The 9,553-nt window shown below is 37.0% G+C and overlaps 1 protein-coding gene across 25 annotated transcripts in view; it reads right to left on the reverse strand.

The window, feature by feature from the left end:
* Positions 1–9,553, reverse strand: part of BAZ2B (bromodomain adjacent to zinc finger domain 2B) — a 334,986-nt gene that overhangs the window by 255,833 nt on the left and 69,600 nt on the right. For 24 of the 25 annotated variants that reach the window (XR_001830422.2, XR_001830420.2, XM_017546664.2 and 21 more), the window contains exon 2: positions 5,959–6,000. The exons of the other annotated variant lie outside the window; for it this stretch is intronic. The gene's annotated coding sequence lies outside the window, so the exon portion shown is untranslated. The remainder of the gene's footprint in view (positions 1–5,958; positions 6,001–9,553) is intronic. 25 annotated transcript variants of the gene reach the window in all.

Raw genomic sequence — 9,553 nt, forward strand, 5'->3', positions numbered from 1 at the left:
TGAGATGGAGTCTTGCTCTGTAGCCCAGGCTAGAGTGCAGTGGTGTGATCTCAGCTCACTGCAATCTCTGCCTCCCGCGTTTAAGCTATTCTCCTGCCTCAGCCTCCCAAGTAGCTTGGACTACATGTATGTGCCACCATGCCTGGCTAATTTTTGTATTTTTAGTAGAGATAGGGTTTTGCCATGTTGGCCAGGCTGCTCTCGAACTCCAGACAAGTGATCTGCCCATCTTGACTTGATCCACCCACCTGAGCTTTCCAAAGTTCTGGGATTACAGGTGTGAGCCACTGCACCCAGCCACAATAGTATAAAGTTTCTTCGTCAAGCTATCTTAGTATCAGGATTAGTTCTGGCCACAAGTGACAGAAAGCCCAAAGGCGAATGGCTCAAACAATGTAGAATTTTATCTTTGTCATGTTAAAGAAGTCCAGATATAGGCAGGAGAGTATGGACAGTGTAACATCATGTTAGTAAGAATTTTCTTTCTTACTGCTGCTTTACCCATTCTCATTATGGGGTTTCCACTCACAGTCCAATTATCATGCTCACAATTCAGCCAGCAAGGAAGAAGGGGGGAAAAATGATGTGCACCTATTCCTTTAAGGATACATCCTGAAAGTTGCACACACGACTTCTGCCTATATATCTCTTCCCAAAATTTAGTTAGATTACTATATCTAGCTGCAAGGGAGACTGGGAAATTATGTTTTTATTCTAGGTAGTAATATACTGGAAAAAAATTAGAAGAGGGCTTATCAGTATTAGGGGCAACTATCGATCACTGCCACCCTTGGTTATATCTTCCCTGTGGTAGGTACCTGACATTTTAAATTTACTAGCTAACACTAGTGTTTCTGACAGTGTGTATGTATACTATAAAATTATATAGCAATTCCTTCTAAATTTCAATTATTAAGTATTACTTTTGAGAGAGATATATCTCTATAAAATTTAAGTAATATTCATAATAGAATCACCAAGGAGAAAAATGAAAAAAAAATTTTTTTGAGAAAAGGTCTTCCTCTGTAGTCTAGGCTGGAGTACAATGGTACAATCTTGGCTTACTGCAGCCTTGAACTCCTGGGCTCAAGCAATCCTTCCACCTCAGCTTCCCAAGTAGCTGGGACTACAAGCTTGGGCCACCATGCCCAGCTAGTTTTGTTTATTATTTTGTACAGAAAAGTCTCATTATGTTTCCTAGGTTGGTCTTTCATTCCAGGACTCAAGTAATCCCCTGTGTTTGCCTCCCAAAGTGTTGGGATTACAGGAGTGAGAGCCACTGTGCCCAGCCAAGAAATTTAATAAAAACAGAAAAAGTCACTTTATTTAAAAGGTTGCCTTGTAACCAATTATTAAACAGACAGCAAAATATTACATAAGAATATTTGAAGATAAAATATAGCCACTATAATGATAAAATTATATATAAACAGAACTGCATACAAATAAAACTGCACAAGTACTCTCAGAAAAGACAAGAGGATTAAAGGAGATTCAAGAAAATAACCTTTGAATTATTTTATTATACTTTCTGTAAGTGCTGTTTAGAGATTTTTAATCTAGTAAGAACTGATCACAAAACAGAACAGTAAAAATTCTAGTAGGATAAAGCAAAGTCAGATTGAGTCCAAGTTCTCAGTGATGAGTATGATGAGGGTAAGAAAAATGTAGTAAGTGCCATCTTTTGTGCTAAGTACTTTATGAGCAATGTTTCATTTAATATTCTAGACATCATAATATTATCCCTAATCTAGAAAATAAAAAATTGGGTCATAGATTAAAAAGTTGACTTATGATCACAACAGCTACACAAGTAGCAGAACACAAACTTAAACAAAGGCTCTTCAAACCCCCAGTCCATGTCCTTAACTATTATGCACACTACTTTCCCTCAAACTCTCTGGACCTTGGTTTTCTCATCCATTATATAGGGGGAATGCAGAGTACTCTAAACTATCCTAAAGTTCATTCTGGCTTTTTAAGATGTTGGCATTCTAGTTGTCTGACTCTCTTTTCCTCAAATAAAAGAATATTATATTAATAGGTGTAATTGGCCTCCTTGCTGAAACTAACATAAGTCAATAAAGTTATCACTAATATATATAATGTAGAAGTCTATTTATTAAAACAGACAAAAGGGCCACAATTTGTAAGTAAGGTAAATGTGAATGTTTAGGATACATCGCTGATCATTATGGTTGATTTCACGCCCTTAGTGTAACTGTAAAGGAGCAAGCCATAAAGTTATATCAGGAAGAGGGAGGAAAGCTAACAAAAATTGAATTTAAATCTCATAATCCTTTTAAATTCAAATAATGCATCGTTTTATAGGTGCAGACACTGAGACACAAAGAGGCTGAATTGCTGGAAGTCACATAACTAGTACACAGTAACATTAGTACTTGAACTCTATTGGTTCGAAAATCTAAGCTCTTTTCTATACACCCTGCTTCCTGTGGTTGATTAAATTAATGTATTAATATCCTTATTTCAATTTTAATACAAGAACACTAGGCCATGCGCAGTGCCTCATGCCTGTAATCGCAGCATTTTGAGAGGCCGAGGTGGGTGGATCACGAGGTAAGGAGATCGAGACTATCCTGGCCAACATGATAAAACCCCGTTTCTACTAAAAACATAAAAATTAGCTGAGTATGGTGGCATGTGCCTGTAATCCCAGATACTCAGAAGGCTGGGGCAGGAGAATAGCTTGAACTGGGAGGTGGAGGTTTCAGTGAGCCAAAATCGCGCCACTGCACTCCAGCGGGACGACAGAGCTATATTCCATCTCAAAAAAAAAAAAAGAACGCTAAAGGTATTAATTGATTTAGAACTTTCTGCTTTACTATGATTACTGACAAACATTTGCTGAGTATAAGAAGAAGATGTATATTAAAATAAATACAATTATGTTATGAGTAACATAGGACTAATAAAAATTAAGCATTACCAAATTATTAGGAACAGAGAATGAGGACGATTAGGGAAAACCTCAGGGAGATGATTATATGTTGATACAGTATTAGAGAGAAAGTTTGATTTCACCAGAAATTTTTTTTTTAAGTGTGAAAAGAAAAACAATATTCTAGGTAAAGGGAATAACATGTAAGAGTGGAACCAAAACATATATCCAAAGTAGGAAATACTAATAGTCCACATTAGGTAGAGTGTACAGTTCTTACTCTCAAATAATAAAAAATATACTGAAGACATGCTGGGCACAGTGGCTCACTCCTTAATCCCAGCACTTTGGGTGGCCAAGGCAGGTGGATCACTTGAGGTCAGGAGTTCAAGACCAGCCTGGCTAACATGGTAAAACCCTGTCTCTACTAAAAATAAAAAAATTAGCTGGGCGGTGGCATGTGCCTGTAATCCAGCTACTCAAGAGGCTGAGGCAGGAGAATCACCTGAACCCGGGAGGCAGAGGTTGCAGTGAGCAGAGATTGCACCACTGCACTTCAGCCTGAGGGACAGAGTAAGACTGTGTCTCACGGAAAAAAAAAGAAAAGAAAATATGCTGAAGACAAACTGAGGAAGGGTCTTAAACACCAAGTTAGAAGGTCTGGCTTTGATCACATAGGAAATAAGAAGCCACCACATGTTTTCAAGCAGAGAAATAAAAGGATCAGAGCAATGCATTAATCAGATTAAACTGGGGATTGTGTACAAGTTTCAATGAAATTGATAATGGCCAGGAAGAAGGAAGATCAGTTAAAAGGCTTTGACATTTCTATGGATTGTGACATCAAAGAAAAAAAATAGAAATTCTCCTGACTTCTGAAAATTTTGATTAAAACACATATATAAGCTGTATATTACATAATATATAAATAGCTACTACACTTTATCCCCTAAACAATCCATAATATAGTCTCCCTCTCTAACCATAACATTTTACCTTTAGTTCTTACTAGGTCATCTCATTATACCAGTTTATGTATCAACGACTAGTCTCCTGATCTATTTCCTTTGGATAAAGCAGCCCTTTCCTGGCCTCATTTTATTCTGGCCACATGGTAAGTATATATTTGAACTACTCTCTCACTAGCACTCTCAACCTGAATCTATGTTGAAATCTACCCTCTTTTCTTAACTCAAAGGGCTGGCAAAAGCCTCACAACACTGACATAACAACATTAAGGTTTCTAATATCAGTCACTTACGAACCTCTCAAATGAATACTTCTTGAACTCTTTCACTTGTTTAAAATCCAATAATATTAAATATCACCTCTCTTCCTGAAATTCTTGGATTTAGATCAGTTGCAATTAATTACCCTCTTAATATTACCCTAAAAATAAACTGTGGGAAAATTTTTTAAAATAAAAATAAGCTGTGGGAGTCAGCATTTTTTAATTTAAAAAAAAATTCATTTAGTGCTAATGTTAACTTCCTTGATCGTAAAGCACTAGATGCTGAACAGAAGGTTTCTAGAGAAATATGTCAATATTTTATTGTAAAATATTCAGTTAGGGTAATAATGTTCTGATTAAGAAAAAACAAACAAGGAAAGAGCTACAAATCAAAGAAAGTTAAAATGTCCCCTTAGGAAAATGAATAAATATGCTATTAGCATAAGTAGACAAAATTATGATGATAAAGCTTTTAAAAATGCAATAAACGTCTCTCTAGACTCAGCAAAATGGTACACTTAACAAATGAACCAGTTTTCAAAAAAACAAAAATGATTGAACATAAATACAAACATTCTATGTTAATTTATACTTCTAATAATTAATGCTTCTGGATTTAATGAGTTAAAATAAAAATTAAAACAGATAAGAAGCAGGTTCATGGAATAAATAATTTACTAGAAATTTATTTATCTGTTATTTAAGAGAATTTTTCAAAAATGATATAAAGCTCATGACTGAGATTCCGATTTTACCACTTAGAATTTCCTAAGGCCCTGGCAAAGTTTTTCTTTAGGTAATGTATTTCCTTACATACAATGGAAATTAACACTTTAAATAAAACTAAAAAGTATCAATTACTTAAGAGAACCATCCTTTATCAAAAAACTCTCCATATCTCGAAGATTATTTACAAATCCTACATATATCAACAAAAAAATTTAAGCAAGATGCCTAAAAACTCTACCAAGGTGCTATCTCTCTCTCTCTCTTTCTCTCTCTCTCTCCCCCCTTCTCTCTCTCTCTCTCTCTATATATATATATATATATATATATATATATATATATATATATATATATATATAGATAGATAGATAGATTTTTTTTTTTTTTTTCAGATGGAGTCTCTCTCTGTTGCCCAGGCTGGAGCACAGTGGCACGATAGCTCACTGCAATCTCGGCCTCCTGGGTTCAAGTAATTCTCCTGTCTCAGCTTCCCCAGTAGCTGGGATTACAGGCACATGCCACCATGCCCAGCTAATTTTTGTATTTTTAGTAAAGATGGGGTTTCGCCGTGTTGGCCAGGCTGGTCTCAAACTCCTGATCTCAGGTGATGCACCTGGCTGGGCTTCCAAAGTGCTGGGATTACGGGCATGAGCCACCGCGCCCAGCCTACCAAGGCTATATTTTCATAATCTTTCCTTAATAATTCATTACAATCTAAAGTAATTTACTCTTAGATATTATTTCCTAATGTGGAATCTCGTTAAACTTTCTGCCATCTTCTGGTAAAAATAAAAACTAAAGAAAAGATGATGTTCAGAGTATAACTCACATTGAAATAATTTAGTACATTTAGGCCTATAATTGCAGTTATAAATTAAAAGTAATTTTCATTTTAAATGTTTTTTAAATCCTTTAAAGCAAGATTTCAAAGATATTTAAGCAACGACACAGAAATATGATATAACTCATTTAAAATGTTAACATTCAATTGGCTGGCAAAAGAAATAATAATTTTAAGCTACAAACGTTTTCTAAGTCAATTCTCATTCTTAGAGAAAATGAAACTTCCTTAAAAGCTTAACTATCATTTTGGTCTTACTGTGATCACGAGGTCAATCTTGTGACATCACTGTTGGGAAACCTGCAACAGGAAAACAGAATTAGCAAATAGCCGAAGCATACTTAAGAAATTTCAGAAACGAAAAAGTCTGTTTAAAATTTGTGTCTTTCTTGATGCCATAAGTCATATTTAAATTAACCTAGAGTATCAGGAATCATATAATTAGTATGACAGAAATAAGCATAAAAGGACTGGAGTTTATTTATAGGTCATTATTTATTATAGTATGGCAGGTCATGTTTTTGTTTACAATCACCAAAACCCTAGGGTAAACATAATACAACATATTAAAAAATAAACTATAGGACATTTGGGTTACAAGTTTTATTTGTCTTCAAATTATTTACTAAGAAAAGAAAAACAATGTATTAAACATGTCACAAAGTGAAGACAATTAGGTATTATTTATAAATACTTTTCTCTCTCTGATTATCAGCACAGATTAGAACCAAAATGTCATCTACTTAATACTGGAGACATTATCACATGCTAATACTTATTAATAGTGACAAAATTATCCAAAGCTTGCAAATATCACTGGGAAGAATCCAGAAAAACCATAAATTCAAGGGAAGTTAAACTATTTCCTAAGCTATAAATGGCTTCAAGTTTATCCTTGTGAAATCTAAATTTGAGGAATTTTAATTTTTATTTATTTATTTATTTTGAGACAGGGTCTCACTCTGTCACCCAGGCTGGAGTGCAGCGGTGTGATCTCAGCTCACTGCAACCTCTGCCTCATGGATTCAAGCGATTCTTGTGCCTCAGCCTCTTGTGTAGCTGGGACTACAGGTGTGCACCACACCCAGCTAACTTTTTGTATTTTTAGTAAAGACAGGTTTTCACTATGTTGGCCAGGTTGGTCTCCAACTCCTGGCCTCAAGCGATCCAACATCTTGACCTCCCAAAGTGCTGGGATTACAGGCATCAGCCACCACACATGGCTTGGAAATTTCTTTATTAACAAGGTCTAATTTAAGATGAGCCCTTAAACATGTTAAAAAGTAACGCAAGGTTACAGCGTTTTAAGGTTCATACTGGGGCTTTCATGTGTTATTTCATCAGATCCTCATAATGATTCCTTCAAATAGGTAGAAAAGAGATATTCCTTATTACAGACTCCAGGAAAATAGAATTTAGAGATTATACATGACTTGTCCAAACATAGAGAACTGAGTTTTTCCTGGTTTCTCTTTTACCTCATACTTTTCACCTAGTCCATCCTACCAACTACTCTTCCTCACTCTATTCTTAATTCAAAAACTGCTAGTTACCTTACTAGTTCAAGATACTGGCTCTCTTATTACCATTATAGCCTCCAAACTTCTATTCTTTTTTTTTTTTCTGCCTCAGCCTTCCGAGTAGCTGGGACTACAGGTATGTGTAACCACTGGCTAATTTGTTGTTTTTCAAGAGACGAGGTCTCACCATGTTGCCCAGGCTGGTCTCAAACTCCTGGGCTCAAGTACCTATTTCTGTTCTTAAAGCAAGTAAATCAGATCACATCATTCCCTTACTCAAAACTGTCCAATGGCTTTTCCAGCTCTTTGAATAAAACCCACAATAATTATCACGGCTTCTTAGTGCCTCCGTTACCTGGTGCCCTGACTGCATTTCCTATGTCTCTCTACTATGTACCAGTCACAATCACCCTTTTGATAATCCCCAAACATATCAAATTTGTTCCACTTCAGGGCCTTGACACTTGCTCTTCCCTCTGCCTGGAGCAATTGTTCTCCACATCTTCATAGTTTGGTTTTATCACTTCGATCAGGTCTCATAACAAATGCCACCTACTTAAAGAGGCCTTCCTTTACTAAGAGAGACTGTTGTTAGCTATAAGCTCCATGAAGGAAGATCACTGGAGCCCAAGTTTAGTGCCTGGAACCCAACAGCTAATTATTTACTGAATGAATGAGTGAACAAGCACTTATCAAGTTCCTCCTGCATCCAGCATTATGTCAAGAGCTACAGAGGATCCAAAAGAAAGTTTAAATAGAAACTCTTACAAGAATTACTATCTATTTAAAGAAAATACGCAATTACACTTGGTATACTTTTTTTTTTTTTTTTTTTTTTGAGACAGGGTTTCGCTCTTGTTACCCAGGCTGGAGTACAATGGGGTGATCTCGGTTCACCGCAACCTCTGCCTCCTGGGTTCAAGCAATTCTCCTGCCTCAGCCTCCCGAGTAGCTGGGACTACAGGCGTGTGCCACCACGCCCAGCTAATTTTTGTATTTTAAATAGAGACAGGGTTTCACCATGTTGACCAGGATGGTCTCGATCTCTTGACCTCGCGATCCACCTGCCTCGGCCTCCCAAAGTGCTGGGATTATAGGCACTTGGTATATGTTTTTAAGTCACTGCAAGAAGCATTTGGGAAGCTTAAAAATAGAGCAAGTCAGGGGGTGATGAGAAAGAAGGGGTAGTGAATTAAAGGTGTACGATAATAAGGGTCTGGATAGTGAAGATGAGGAAATGCAGATGGAATGGGAAACCCAAATCTTTAATGGTGAAACTAAAGGGCTTCATGCTAAACTAATTATTAGAAACAAGGATAGCAAAGAGTGAAAGATTACTTCAAAGGTTCTCTCTCACTCACAAAATGAAAGAAATCTGCAGTGGTAGGGTGGAGTGACTTCTGTTTAGAACTAGGCAGACCAGTGTTACCACAGGCCATTCTAATGAAGATGCTTCCCACCAGCAGATAGAAATTTAGGATAGTCCACGATTTAAAAATTTGTTATATAAAAATACAGTTCAAACCAAGTCTGTGGGCAAGTTCACCAAGGGAATATGAAGAAAAAACAGAACAGCCAGCAGAATTTGGCAGGTATCTATTAAGTAAGGCCCATGGGAACTAAGAGAAATGGAATTGCAGGGTTAAAATCAGATCAGAAGGTAGCTACATAGGCTGGGAACGTGGTTCATGCCTGTAATACCAACACTTTGGAAGGCTGAGGCAAGCAGACTGCTTGAGCCCATGAATTCAAAACCAGCCTCGGCAACATGGTAAAACCTTATCTCTACAAAAAATAGAAAAATTGTCAAGGCATGGTGGAACATGCCTGTAGTCCCACCCAGCTACTCATGAGGCTGAAGTAGAAGGATCACTGAGCTCAGGGAGGTCAAGACTACAGTGAGATGTGATCATACTACTACATTCTATCTTGGGTAAAGGTGTAACCCTGTCTAAAAAAAAAAAAAGATAAAACACATTACTCTCTGTATTCAAAAAAACTGCTTTCAAGGACCTACTTGCCTAACATGAAGCGCTCAACTTTAATCAATACAAAAAAAAAGTCTTAGGCTGGACACGGTGGCTAAGTGTAATCCCAGCACTTTGGGAGGCCAAGGCAGGTGGATCACCTCAGGTCAAGAGTTCAAGGCCAGTCTGGCCAACATGGTGAAACCCCCTCTCTACTAAAAATACAAAAAAACTGACCTGCGTGGTGCCAGGTGCCTGTAGTCCCAGCTACTCAGGAGGCTGAGGCAGGAGAATTGCTTGAGCCTGGGAGGCAGAGGTTGCAGTGAACCGAGATCATGCCACTGCACTCTAGCCTGGGCAACAAGA

The sequence above is a fragment of the Cebus imitator genome, unplaced genomic scaffold, assembly GCF_001604975.1.
Source record: "Cebus imitator isolate Cc_AM_T3 unplaced genomic scaffold, Cebus_imitator-1.0 Scaffold10, whole genome shotgun sequence".
Lineage (NCBI taxonomy): Eukaryota > Metazoa > Chordata > Mammalia > Primates > Cebidae > Cebus > Cebus imitator.